This window comes from Chiloscyllium plagiosum, unplaced genomic scaffold (assembly GCF_037043375.1).
Source record: "Chiloscyllium plagiosum isolate Xiang-an unplaced genomic scaffold, Cpla_swu_hap1 HiC_scaffold_27, whole genome shotgun sequence".
NCBI lineage: Eukaryota > Metazoa > Chordata > Chondrichthyes > Orectolobiformes > Hemiscylliidae > Chiloscyllium > Chiloscyllium plagiosum.
In genome coordinates, this window is record NW_028270165.1 from 9,963,081 (window position 1) to 9,977,947 (window position 14,867).

At 47.5% G+C, this 14,867-nt stretch overlaps 1 non-coding gene across 1 annotated transcript; it reads left to right on the forward strand.

Annotated features, from left to right (window-relative positions):
* Window positions 1-7,885: 7,885 nt before the first annotated feature.
* On the forward strand, window positions 7,886-7,957 carry trnae-uuc (transfer RNA glutamic acid (anticodon UUC)). Its single transcript has one exon. It is a non-coding gene; the product is annotated as a tRNA-Glu (tRNA).
* Window positions 7,958-14,867: the final 6,910 nt, after the last annotated feature.

Consider the following 14,867-nt stretch of genomic DNA (forward strand, 5'->3'; position numbering starts at 1 on the left):
CAACACATTACCTGCAGTCCTGAAAAGTTTACAATTTCTAACAATACTAGCTCCTCATTCACTGCTCCATCTGATACACGACATTGGAAACTTCGTGCAGAAGGCTGAAAGAAATGAGCAGCTTTAAAACAAAAACCTCTTGGAGCTCAAAGCGTTTAATGAGAGCTTGAGCCCGGCGATAAGTTCAGGTAACCTTTATTGTGACAACTTTGTTACAGCTTCAGATTCCCCCCAGTAAAAAGGCATGGAAAACGTAGCTGCTTTTTAAACAACTCTAGGTCAAAGCGTGCAAACACCATCCCACCTCACTTCCTTTACTATTGGTAACCACCAAGTTGTCCCTTTGTAATTGGATCCTTGGTACAACCTTAATCCAGAGGAAGTGTTGCCTCAGTCAGCAATTTCAACCCAGACCCTGTCTCCATGTAAGATTCTCCCAGCCCATCTGCTGGGGGAGGGTGGTTGGAGAGTTGGGGCAGAAGAGAGTCAACAAGACTGCTGTGGTTTTGGAGTCACCTGTTGGTGAGACCAGGTAAAGGATACAGCTAGGGTGGAACAAGCAGATATCCCCAGAGCTGCTTTTGAGGCGATGAGCCAAGAGTTTGGAAATGAGACTAGAACAGTGAGGGGCTTTAAATCGTGATCGAAATGAAGCAGGCACCTGAGCATTAAATATTGGGTGAGGACAAGATGAGGCACCTGAGCATCATTTCCAGTGCGAGCAGCAGCGAATGTAAGACCGTTTGGTTTTAAAAGTACTTACCGGTAGCGGGCAGCGGTGTTTTTTTTTCTCTTTCACTCTCTCTTCACAGAAAGAGCGGGAGCACCAGGGGGAAGTGACGACGACTAGAGGGGCAGCCGAGACCCGGAAGCAGTTAGTGTAAGCTTACCTGGGTAGGTTTTTTCCCCCTTTAAAAGCGCGAAGGAGAGGTAAGTAGGTAAGTGCTGAATTTTGCTTGTTGTATTCTTTAGACCCAGTTTTTTTTAAATAAACGTTAGCTTTAGAGGGATGGCAGTGAAGGCAGTGCAATGTTCCTCCTGCAACATGTATGAGGTGAGGGATGCCATCGACGTCCCTGCCGATTACACTTGCAGGAAGTGCACCCATCTCCAGCTCCTCCAATACCGTGTCAGGGAACTGGAGCTGGAGTTGGATGAACTTCGGATCATTCGGGAGGCAGAGGGGGTCATAGATCAGAGTTATAGGGAAGTAGTAACTCCAAAGATGGCAGATAGATAGGTGACAGTGAGGGGGACTGGGAGGAAGCAGCCAGTGCAGGGACCCCCTGCGGCCGTTCCCCTCAAGAACAAGTATACCGTTTTGGATACTTGTGGGGGGGATGACTTACCAGGGGTAAGTAACGGGGCTCAGGTCTCTGGCACGGAGCCTGTCCCCGTTACTCAGAAGGGAAGGGTGAAGAAGAGCAGAGCAGTAGTAATTGGGGACTCGATAGTTCGGGGCACAGATAGGCGGTTTTGTGGGAACGAGAGAGACTCACGTTTGGTATGTTGCCTCCCAGGTGCAAGGGTACGTGATGTCTCTGATCGTGTTTTCCGGGTCCTGGAGGGGGAGGGGGAGCAGCCCGAAGTCGTGGTCCATATTGGCACCAACGACATAGGTAGGCGGAGTGCCGAGGATGGTAGACAGGCTTTCAGCGAGCTAGGTTGGAAGCTCAGAGTTAGACCGAACAGAGTTGTTGTCTCTGGTTTGTTACCCGTGCCACGTGATAGAGATTCGAGGAAAAGGGAAAGAGAACACTTAAATGCGTGGCTACAGGGATGGTGCAGGAGGGAGGGATTCCGGTTTTTTGATAACTGGGGTTCTTTCTGGGGACGGTGGGACCACTATAAACAGGATGGTCTACACCTGAACCTGAGGGGCACCAGTATCCTTGGGGGGAGGTTTGCTAGTGCTCTTGGGGGGGGGGTTTAAACTAACTCTGCAGGGGCATGGGAACCCAGATTGTAGCTTCAGGGTGCAGGGCCTGGAGTGTAGGGAGGTTAGGAACATGGCATCAATTTCAAAGGAGGGTGCCTGTAAACAGGAAAGTGGCTTGAAGTGTGTATACTTCAATGCAAGAAGTATACGAAATAAGGTAGGTGAACTTGCAGCGTGGGTTGGTACCTGGGACTTCGATGTTGTGGCTATTACGGAGACATGGCTAGAACAGAGACAGGATTGGCTGTTGCAGGTTCCAGGATTTAAATGTTTTAGTAGGGTCAGAGGTGGGGGTAAAAGAGGGGGAGGTGTGGCATTGCTTGTCAAAGATAGTATTACAGTGGTGGAAAGGACGATGGATGAGGACTTGCCATCTGAGGTAGTTTGGGCTGAGGTTAGGAATAGGAAAGGTGAGGTCACCCTGTTAGGAGTCTTTTACAGGCCTCCTAATAGTCCTAGAATCATTGAAGAAAGGATAGGGAAGGTGATTCAGGAGATGAGTGACAGTAATAGAGTGGTTGTTATGGGGGACTTTAACTTTCCTGATATTGATTGGGAAAGCTATAGCTCAAGTTCGTTAGATGGGTCAGTGTTTATTCAATGTGTGCAGGAGAGTTTCCTGAATCAATATGTAGACAGGCCAACAAGAGGTGAGGCCATACTGGATTTGGTTCTGGGTAACGAACCAGGCCAGGTGTTAGAATTAGAGGTAGGTGAGCACTTTGGGGATAGTGACCATAATTCGGTGATTTTTACTCTCGTGATGGAGAGGGATAAGTGTGTACTACGGGCAAGAGTTATAGCTGGGGTCAGGGAAATTATGATGCGGTGAGGCATGACTTAGGATGTGTGGCTTGGAAAAGTAGACTCCAAGGCAAGAGTGTAAATGATATGTGGAGCTTGTTCAAGGAGCAACTATTGAGTGTCCTTGATAATTATGTACCTGTCAGGCAGGGAGGAAAGGGTCGTGCGAGGGAGCCGTGGTTTAATCAGGAATTGGAATCCCTTGTTAAATGGAAGAGGGCGGCCTATCTCAAGATGAGATGTGAAGGTTCAATTGGGGCGATTGAGAGTTATAGGGTAGCCAGCAAGGACCTGAAGAGAGAGCTAAGAGCAGCAAGGAGGGGACATGAAAGGTACTTAGTCGGTAGGATTAGGGAAAACCCTAAGGCTTTCTATAGGTATGTTAGGAATAAAAGAATGACTAGGGTAGGAATAGGTCCAGTCAAGGATAGTAGTGGGAAGTTGCGTGTGGAGGCGGAAGAGATTGGGGAGACACTGAATGAATACTTTTCTTCAGTATTTACTCAGGAACAGGGCATTGTCGTCGATGTGAATACTGAGTCACAAATAAGTAGAATGGATGGCTTTGAGGTATGTAGAGAAGAGGTGTTGGAAATCCTGGAAAGGGTGAAAATAGATAAGTCCCCTGGGCCTGATGGCATTTATCCTAGGATTCTCTGGGAAGCAAGGGAGGAGATTGCAGAGCCATTGGCCTTGATTTTTATGTCCTCTTTGTCTACAGGAGTAGTGCCAGAAGACTGGAGGATAGCAAATGTGGTTCCCTTGTTCAAAAAGGGGAGTAGGGATAACCCTAGTAACTATAGGCCGGTGAGTCTCACTTCTGTTGTGGGCAAAGTCTTAGAGAGAATTGTAAGGGATAGGATTTATGCACATCTAGATAGGAATAATGTGATCAAGGATAGTCAGCATGGTTTTGTGAAGGGCAGGTCGTGCCTCACAAACCTTATTGAATTCTTTGAAAAGGTGACGAAGGAGGTTGATGAGGGGAAAGCGGTAGATGTGGTATATATGGATTTTAGTAAGGCGTTTGATAAGGTTCCCTATGATAGGCTACTGCAGAAAATACGGAGATATGGCATTGAGGGTGAGTTGGAGGTTTGGATTAGGAATTGGCTGGATGGAAGAAGACAGGGTAGTAGTTGATGGCAAAGTTTCTTCATGGAGTGCCGTCACTAGCGGTGTTCCGCAAAGATCTGTTTTGGGACCATTGCTGTTTGTCATTTTTATAAATGACCTGGAAGAGGGGTTAGAAGGTTGGGTGAGCAAGTTTGCGGATGATACGAAAGTCGGAGGAGTTGTTGACAGTGAGGAAGGATGTGGCAGGTTACAGCAGGATATAGAGAAGCTGCAGAGCTGGGCAGAAAGGTGGCAAATGGAATTCAATGTAGCTAAGTGTGAGGTGATTCACTTTGGGAAGAATAACAAAAAGATGGGGTACTGGGCTAATGGTCGGATACTTGGTAGTGTGTATGAGCAGAGGGATCTTGGTGTCCATGTACACAGATCTCTGAAAGTTGCCACCCAGGTAAATAGTGCGGTGAGGAAGGCATATGGCGTACTGGCTTTTATTGGTAGAGGAATTGAGTTCCGGAGTCCTGAGGTCATGATGCAGTTGTATAAGACTCTGGTGCGGCCGCATCTGGAATATTGTGTGCAGTTTTGGTCACCATACTATAGGAAGGATGTGGAGGCACTGGAACGGGTGCAGAGGAGGTTTACCAGGATGTTGCCTGGTATGGAAGGAAGATCGTATGAGGAAAGACTGAGACACTTGGGGCTGTTTTCATTAGAGAAAAGAAGGTTTAGGGGTGACTTGATTGAGGTGTACAAGATGATTAGGGGGTTAGATAGGGTTGACAGTGTGAACCTTTTCCCGCGTATGGAGTCGGGTATTACAAGGGGGCATAGCTTTAAATTAAGGGGGGGTAGATATAGGACTGAAGTTAGGGGTAGGTTCTTCACTCAGCGAGTCGTAAGTTCATGGAATGCCCTGCCAGTAGCAGTGGTGGACTCTCCCTCTTTATGGGCATTTAAGCGGGCATTGGATAGGTATATGGAGGATAGTGGGTTAGTATAGGTTAGGTGGGCTTGGATCGGCGCAACATCGAGGGCCAAAGGGCCTGTACTGCGCTGTATTCTTCTATGTTCTATGTGTTTTATTTACCAATGCAAGATACTGCTTCACAAAGTTGGGACAATGGAAGGAAGCAGTGATGGTGATTATCTTTGGTTGTTCACCTTGTGAATGTTCCCATTGCTGCGCATGTCCGTGATAACGTCAGAACTCTGCAGCATGGGGGCGCAATGAATGACGCATCTGACTCCACCTACCTGTTTGAAATGCAGCTCACAGCTTCTTCACACACCCCAATTAATCTTTCTCATTGTCCTGAAGCCGGCATACGGTTTGAATTCCTGATCTGCAGGAACGAGACTCTTTTCACTGTCTCTCGTTAGTAAATGTTCCTGAGAACATCAGAGTCACGTCACAGCGCTGTCAGAGGAGGGGAAGCTGAAATAGGCTGACAAGCCCAATACTCACCTTTCCTGTTGGAAACATTCCATGAGAAATATTAGGCCTCTAGTTGTGGCCGAACATTTACGTTGCTGCCTTAGACACCCTGTGGGGTTTCCCCGCCCATGGTGGTAACCTGCTGACTATGCTTTCTTCGCTGTCGATTTTAAATGACTTCCTGTTGGTTGCATTATCGCTCAAACTTCTCAAAACCCGTCTCAATAAAGTCCCGTTTTCTCACGTCTGGGAATTATTGCCATGCAGGAAACTCGTGTTCTGAACAAAAACCATAGCACACTCAAAACGTCAGCTCTGTTTACCTTTCCACAGATGCTGCTCGACCCGTTGGCTTTCTGCAGTATTCGCTGTGTTTGTTCTACACAAATGCTGCTTTCCATTAAAAAACTTCAATCCCTGTCCTCTGGTAACTGACCCTAGTCAGTGGCAATAGGTTCTTCTGATCATTAACCTGCCCATTCCCACCACTTCTTCTACCAGCATTGCCAACAGCCCCTGGACATCTCCAGTTAACCTTCTTTGCTCCAAAGAGAACATTCCCAAAATGGAAATACCTCATGGCTGGACATGATGCAAGTGTTACAATCGGGAAGAGATTTTGGCAAAATATTGTCAGTTAGCAGGTGGAAAAATGTTCTTGAAGTAAAACAGAAATCCCAGTCTCCAGCTTTGTGAATCTTTAGAAACTCTTTGGGAAATGGAATTAGAGGAGAATGAAGGAATGAACTGTCCGACTACAGTTGAGAACTGTCGTCAAAAAGAAAGGGAGATTGCTCCACGTTTTTATAAAGATGCAAATCAGTGGAGGGGTTTAAATATTTCAATCACGTTGAGACTGCAACCCACTGCCTGTCAGGGTGGAACAAGCAGATATCCCCAGAGCTGCTTTTGAGGATATGAGCCAAGTGTTTGGAAATGAGACTAGAACAGTGAGGGGCGTGAAGTCGTGATCGAAATGAAGTAGGCACCTAAGGACAAAGGTGTTTTATTTCCCAATGAAAGATACTGCTTCACAAAGTTGGGACAATGGAAGGGAATCAGTGACGGTGGTTATCTTTGGCTGTTCACCTTGTGAATGTTCCCATTGCTGCGCATGTCCGTGTTAACGTCAGAGCTCTGCAGCATGGTGGCGTTAGATCCGCACAGTGCCAGGGGCGCAATGGATGACGCACTGACTCCGCCAACCTGTTTGAAATACAGCTCACAGCTTCTTCACACACCCCAATTAATCTTTCTCATTGTCCTGAAGCCGGTATAAGGTTTGTATTCCTGATCTGCAGGAACGAGACTCAATTCACTGTCTCGCGTCAGTAAGTGTCCCTGAGAACATCAGAGTCACGTCACAGCGCTGTCAGAGGAGGGGAAGCTGAAAGAGCCCCACACACTGCTCACGGGCACATTTCACTTTCCCCAACTCACCGCCCCAAACACTGCGGCTTCTGGGAGTGGAAAGGGAACAAACGCCAAAACCCAGTCTCAGCTTTGTAAATCTTCAGGAAATAAGAAAACTGATTATCCATTCCGGTCTTCCATCCTGGCCTGACAGCGTTGATTTTAAATGGCTGTCCAGTTAGTGCCGATTCGTTTTGGCTGAAAAAAATCTTCCTTATCTCATCCCAGCATTTCTTGCCACAGAGAACTGTGCGGCAGAGTTCATGTATATATTTCCTTGTATGGTATTTTGTAAATAACATTCGTTCGCGGGTTGTTTGTATAGGGTATTTAAGGTTCACTAGCCGTTGTTTAATGCTGAGAGGGTTGAGTTGTCTGGAAATCATTTCACAGATGTCTTTAATGTAAAGTAATGTGGCTAGGGTTTCTGCAGACGTTGTGTCTGCTAGTGTCAGTTTGTTGATGTGAAATCGTCACACTGGGTTTATTGGGTAGGCAAAAGTGAGGACTGCAGATGCTGGAAACCAAAGTTTTAATCAGAGTGGTGCTGGAAAAGCACAGCAGGTCAGACAGCTTCCGAGGAGCAGGAAAACCGACGTTTTGGGCAAAAGCCCTTCATCAGGAATAGAGGCAGGACGCTTCCAGTGATGACGAGATAAATTGGGGGGGTGCTGGGCCGAAGATAGCAAAGAGTACAATAGGTGAATGGGGGTGGGGATGGAGGTGACAGGTCAGAGAGGACAGTTGAGAAGGGAGATTGGCAGGTAGGACAGGTCATGAGGACAGCGCTGAGCTGGAAGGTTGGAACTGAGGTAAGGTGGGGGGAGGGGAAATGAGGAAACTGGTGAAGTCCACATTGATGTCCTGGGGTTGAATTTATCCGAGGTGAAAGATGGGGCGTTCTTCCTTCAGGCATCGGGTGGGGAGTGAGCGGCGATGGAGGAGGCCCAGGACCTGCATGTTCTCGGCAGAGTAGGGGGGGGTTGAAATGTTGGGCCAGAGGGTGATGGGGTTGATTGCTGTGGGTGTCGTGGAGATGTTCCCTCAAGCGCTGTGACTTGACTCTGCGAGGAGTCTCCAGTCTCCCCAATGTAGAGGAGACCGCATCGGGAGCAATGGCATTGACATTGGTGGAAGCCTTCTCATGATTATGGCCCAGGTTCGATTTCCGGGCAGGGAAGCAATTTAAATTAGAGCTGTGAAGAGGCGCTGCTGTCTCCCTGGTGGTCTAGTGGTTAGGATTCGGCGCTTTCACCGCTGCGGCCCGGGTTCGATTCCCGGTCAGGGAAGTATTTCTCAGTGGTTCTTTTGCCTACCCATTCTCCTCAAATGCGCTGTACAGTTACTTATTGGTCTTCGTCGTTACTGGCTACTGCAGTGTGTCGTGTGTCGTGCCTCGTTGAAATAGTGTCCTGATTCAGGCTTGTTTGTATGTGTAGGGATCATTGCTTCTGTAGCTAAGTACTTGGTTCGTGTGTGTTGTTTTCCTGTAGACGCTGTTTTGAATTTACCATTGACTGTTCGCTCTACTGTGACATCTCGAAATGGCACTTTGTTGTTGTTCTCCTCTTTTGTGAATTTTATGCCAGTAAGGATATTGTTGATGGTGTTGTAGGTTTCCTCTAATTTACTTCATTTTTTGATGACAAAAGTGTCATCACTGTGGCGGACAACAAAGTTTGAGTTGGATCGTTTGAAGGGCTGTTGGTTTGAGACTGCATTATTGCTTCTGCTCGGAATCCTGATACTGGTGGTTTCATGGGTGTTTCGTTTATTTGTTTGTAGGGCTTGTTACTGAATATGAAGTGGGTGGTTACGGCACAGTTCCACGAGGTTGACAGTGCTATCTTTGCTGATGAAGTTGGTGCTGTGTTTATGTCTTTGGTTCTTCGAGTAGTGTTCCAGTTTTCTTTGGCCACGTTGATGTTAATGGATGTGAACAGGGCTGTTATGTCAAAGGACATCATTATTCCATCCTCTTCTAACTTAGTTCTTTGGTGTTCAGGAATTCTTGGATGGAATAAATGGAGTGGCGTGAATCTTCGACTTGGTGTTCTAGTCTTCAGTGGAGGCCTTTGACTAGTCTGTATATTGGTGCTCCAAGTAGTGAGACTATGGCCTGAGGGGGGCTCCTGGTTTGAAGAGGAGGAGAACAACAACAAAGTGCCATTCTTAGATGTCACAGTAGAGCGAACAGTCAACAGTGAACTTCAAACTAGCGTCTACAGAAAAAGAACACACGCAAACCAAGTGCTTAACCACAGAAGCAATCATCCCAACACCCACAAACGAAGCTGCATCAGGACATTATTTCAATGAGCCACGACGCACTGCATATAGAGGATTATAAAATCATGAGGGATACGGATGAGGTGAACAGCAGGTGTCCTTTCCCGCAGCTGGGGGTTTCAGGATCAGGGAGCAAATATTTTGAGGTGAGTAGAGAAAGATTTTATAAAGACAGGACAAGGATCGTTTTTTAAGAGAGTGGTCTGAGTGCAGAATGAATGTCCAGAAGAAGTCATAGAGTCATAGAGATGTACAGCACAGAAACAGACTGTTTGGTCCAACTTGTCCATGCCGACCAACTATCCCAAAACAATCTAGTCCCACCTGACAGCACACGGCCCCATATCCCTCCAAACCCTTCCTATTCATACACCTAACCAAATGCCTTTTAAATGTTGCAATCGTACTGGACTTCACCACTTCCTCTGGCAGTTCATTCAATAAACGTACAATCCTCTGCGTGAAAACGTTGCCCCTTAGATCTCTTTTGTATCTTTCCCCTCTAATGCTAAACCCATGCCCTCTCGTACTGGACTCCCCCACCCCAGGGAAAAAGACTTTGTCTATTTATCCTATCCATACCCCTCATGATTTTATACACGCACAGTTACAACGTTTGGATAAGTACATGAATATGAAAGGTTCGAAGGTTTATGGGCAAACACTGGTAGGTGGGACGAGTTTAGTTTGAGAACATACTCAGCATGGACGAGTTGGATGATGGGTCTGTTCAGTGCTGTCTGACTCTGTGACTGACCTGTACTGGTCTTAAAACCATTTTCTTACCTCCACCCCATAACCATCCACTTCTTTGTTGTTCAAAACGCAGATGAATTTAGCCTTGAATATGTTTAATGACCCCCACTTCTGAACTGAATTCCTCTTCGTAATATACCACTTGCCTCGCTCATTGCCTGCTGCATCTGCCCGACAACTGGCATTGACTGGTGTGGAGGGACTCTGAGACCCCTTTATACATCCATACATCATTCCTGATGAAGGGCTTGTGCCCGAAACGTTCACTGTCCTGCTCCTCAGATGCTACCTGACCTGTTCTGCTTTTCCAGTGCCACATTTTTCGACTTTCACCTCTAGTCCTCACTTTCTCCACATTCCAATATATCACCATTTAAACAATGCACTGCTTTTTTTTTAAACAGCCAAGGCGATAACTTCACATTGCGGCACTGCACTTGCCATGTGTTTGCCAATTGAGACACAGACCTGGACCAACTTCGGGAAGAGGCAAAACACTGAGTTCTGAACAAAAACCGTAACACACTCAAAACGTCGGCTCTGTTTACCTTTCCACAGATGCAGCTCGACCCGTTGGCTTTCTGCAGTATTCGCTGTGTTTGATCTGATAGCAGACAATGGTAATTCTGGGCGGTGCAGGTTGAATTATGAATTGAATAGTAGCTTCCTCAACGAGACTGTGCTCGTGATACTCGGGCCTGTCTCTGTGGCGCAATTGGTCAGCGCGTTCGGCTCGTAAACGGGTGGTTCATGGTTCGAGACTACGCAGGGCCGGCGTGTTTTTTGTTCACGCTCCTGCTGCTTTCTTGGCCGCAAAGTTGCGCGTTTTTAATGGTGTCAGGAAAATGTTTCCCAAACGGAAATCTTTTCCACTGAGGAAGCACAAAGGGGTTTCTGAATTGATTGAATTTCTAAAGTAAATGACTGCGGATGCTAACAGTCCGAGACAGAAAGCGAAACTACTGGAGCAACTCAGTAGGTTTGGCTGCACCTGGATGAGGAAAAAAAAAGTTCTGAAATGTTGTCTCTGATTCTCTTTCTACAGATGCTGCCTGACCTGCTAAGTTGCTCCTGCAATTTCTGTATTTCTTTTTAACTGAACGTCCATTTCATCTTTCAGACTCGCTATGTGCAGATATTTAACCCTTTCGAAACCTGTGAAATGATTGGATTCAAACAAACTCTGCAATGATTCACACTTTCTCAGCTCCACAGGCAGAGAGACCTGGGAAATGAAGCTGTCAGTGTGGTTCTGTATTGGTGGGCCGAGAGATGAATGCGATGGACATGAAATCCATTGCGGGTTCCCCACGCAGGTGTGAACCCTGCCGACTACAGTTGAGAACTGTCGTCAAAAGGAAAGGGAGATTGTTCCACGGTTTTTTTAAAGATGCAAACCAGTGGAGGGGTTGAAATATTTCAATCACATTGGGACTTGTCGGGAATCTGCAACCCACTGCCTGTCAGGGTGGACCAAGTAGATACCCGCAGAGCTGCTTTTGAGGATATGAGCCAAGTGTTTGGAAATGAGACTAGAACAGTGTGGGGCGTGAAGTCGTGATCAAAATGAAGCAGGCACCTGAGGACAAAAGTGTTTTATTTGCCAGTGAAAGATACTGTTTCACAAAGTTGAGTCGATGGAAGGGAAGCAGTGACGATGATTATCTTTGGCTGTTTACCTCTACCTCAAAAATTCGGCAGAATTTTAAAGTCACGAGGAAAAGAAGTAAAAGTGACATTAGGAAGAACGTTTTCGTACAGGGACTGGTTAGGGTCAGTAAGTCCCTGTCTGTCATTGACAAAGAGTAAGATTCAATGGACACAAAAGGGAATTCGGTGGTCACGTTCAGATGTGCAGATTTACGCTGAGAAGGCGAGAGAATGAAACGAATAGAGACACACGTTTACTTAAGTGTAGAACCAGCAGAGCGAAGGTGGGCCGCATGGCCACCGTCTGCGCTGTGACACATGTTGTGATTCAGTGTGAAATCACAGTTCGACCAACAGAATATGGGAATTTAGAAATAAGTTTATATTGACACAGCCTCCATACGTCTGCGAAACAGCATATTACACGGCAGCAGTGGAGGTCTTTGACATCAGGCTCGAACGTGCCTGCCGCGTGCCCGACGAAAACCTGAAGTGTTCTGTGGAAGGGGCGCTGCGTGCGGCAGCAGAGTGGCGCAGCGGGAGCGTGCTGGGCCCATAACCCAGAGGTCGATGGATCGAAACACGGAAGGGACGGTTAAAAATAAACCAGTTTTGCTCCCTCAGCCTCTCTGTCCCAGAGACAGGCAGTGGGACGGCATAAATACGGAGCATCATTCTCGCGCAGACAGAAGCCGTTCAGCCCATCGAGTCCACGGCGACTGTCTGTCACTTGTCTCTCTGAGGTTATTCACAATCGGTGGTATCCGTCCTCATAGTAGGGGACTATGTCTGAGTCGTGATGCGGTTTCTGACATGCTTGTCATTCTCGCCTGAACCAGGGTTGCGAATTACTGCAAGGAATGGACGAAACCGCAAGGCATGTGTTTCAATTTTACCAGCTGATTGGCATCGCAGAGAACTGGGTTTTCGATTCGGTTCAGAGAAAACAGACGAAGTACAGAATACCACTGAGACCTCTAAAATCATGCCACTTGAATTGAGTGGATTTGGCGAGTGCATCGATATGCGACATTTGGACATTTGGTAAGTAGATGCAAAAGCAGTTTGCAGAAGAGAGCACCGATCTTAAGGTGATCTTACTCGAGGTAAGATGGAACAATAGCTCAGGGCCGTGGGGATGACTCTCAGTGAGTGAAGGTTTCACTCGGATTCTCTTCATCTGGGACACTTGGGGCTCAGATGTTAACTGCTGCGCGGTCGCAGCAAAGAAAGCGATGCCCACTTTGCAATAGACTTTCCGTAAGATTGCTGCGTGAAGACGATTTCTGAACACCAAGAAGGCTGCACAACAATGTGAATTTACCTGAGCGAAGAGTTCTCGGCGACCATTTCTTTCTGTCCTGCCAGCACAGCATCTTTCTATCTCTCCGATAACAGACCCTTGGAGAAAGTTCACAATCAAAGTTGTTCATGTTCCCCGCATTAATGTAACTGACACCTCTCACCCCAAGGGTTTCAGAGAGAGAGAGAGAGAGCAGAAGAGCGAATGGACTCTACCCGCCCCCCGCCCTACACCCCGTCCCATCCCCCAGAACAACGTGCAAGTAAAAATGAAATGGTTTAATTATCCACCAGTGGAGGTAGTCCAGTTCCTGGGGATGAGACAAAGTCCCGGGGACAGAATGACAAGCAGATGTTCTGGAAACGCTTTGCTGCTTGCAATTCTTGGAGCAATGTGGAATGTACTTCATACTGAGCAAGTTTCAGCTGGCTCAGAGTCTCCGATGTACATTGCTGTGTTTGCCGCCAGCTCAGAGAGAGAACAATAGGAAGGACGTGGGAGTGAATAACGATCCGCGTGAGAGGGCGAATAACTGTTAATGGAGACTGTTAGCGGCTAACAATACGTAGTGTGTCATAGCAGACGAGGTGATAACAAGGAGTCGTTTGTGTGGTAGGGGTCAAGGACATGGGGGAGTTCAGGCCCTAAAGTTATGGAACTCGATATTGAAGACCGGAGGGCTGTAAGGTCTCCAAGTGGAAAATGAGGTGTTGTTCTTTCATCTGGAGCGAGAACACTGCTGCAAGCCTGAGACTCAGATGTTGGCCAGGGAACAGGGTGATGTGTTAAAGTGGCAGGCAACCGCAAGGTCAGGGCCTTTTTTTCCGCGGGCAGAACCGGGATGTTCTGCGAAGCAGTCACCCAGTTTATGCTTCATGCTACATTGGGGAAACGACACTGTGAGCAGCGAATGCAGCGGACTAGGTTGTGGCAAAAGTGCTGCTTCACCTGGCAGGTATGTTAGAGCCCTTGGATATTCAGGAGGGAGCAGGTAAATGGGCAGGTGTTACACATTCGGCGGTTGCAGGGGAAAGTGCCTTGGCACTATGGGAGGTGGGTGTGGGGTGTTGCGAGTGAAGGAAGAGTGGAACCGAGGTGGAACCCCTGGCACAACGGGTGCGTGTTGGGACCATAACCCAGCTGAGAAAGCATTCTCTCCTATTCACTCAATGTCGTCTTTAGCAGCTTTCCGGTATAACAGCGCTCTGTTCTGCACCTCGCCTTCTCATCTGGTGCCGAAAAAAGCTTGGACATAAATATTTCCCAGTGATATACTGGCCCAATGTGCACAGTCGCGTTGATACACTCGTAGAGGTCTGCGTGGACTTCTCCTGTTCTCTGTATCCTATGTTGAGGAGGGCAATGCTTGTCACTGGCCACTCGGGCGTCAGAGAAAAGTTTCGAAACAAAATGGTTGAATTATCTGCCAGTGGAGAGAGCCCGGTTCCCGGGGACGGGACAAACAGCAGCAGGGAGACTGAATGAGAAGCAGCTGTTCGGGAAACTCTTTGCCGTTTGCAATTCTCAGAGCAATCTCAAATGTATTTCATACTGAGCAAGTCTCAGGTCGCGCAAGCGGTGTGGGGGGTTAGTAGCATTCCGGCCCTCTGGCTCGTTGGTCTAGGCGTATGATTCTCGCTTTGGGTCCTTTACTGTACCGAGTTGCGAGAGGTCCCGGGTTCAAATCCCTGAAGTTGGCATGTTCTCTCCCCCTTGTGTCTGTGTTGGTTACCTCTGGGTGTTCTGGCTTCCTCCCACAGTCCAAAGATCTGCAACCAGTTCTTCATCCAGACACCCTCTCTGGACAAGCCCTTCGCATACATAGGATCTGTTCAGGTGAGGAGGAACACTACGCAATGTTCTTCACAGCTTGCAGCACATTATTGATGAGGATGAGCACCTCACCAAGACCTTCCCCACGCCTCCACTTACCCCCTTCAAACAACCGCCAAACTTTAAACAGATAATTGTTCGCAGTAAACTGCCTGGCCTTCAGGACAACATGATACAACTCTGTCACGGCAGATAATGAAAGACGTATCAGAATGTTGACACGATTACCACTATTACACGTGGGGACACCACCCACCATGAGGGCAGCAGGTACTCATGTGACTCAGCCAACATTGTTTATCTCATATGCTGCAGGCAATGATGCAAACAAGTCTTGGTATATTGGTGAGACCGAGCAGAGGCTACGG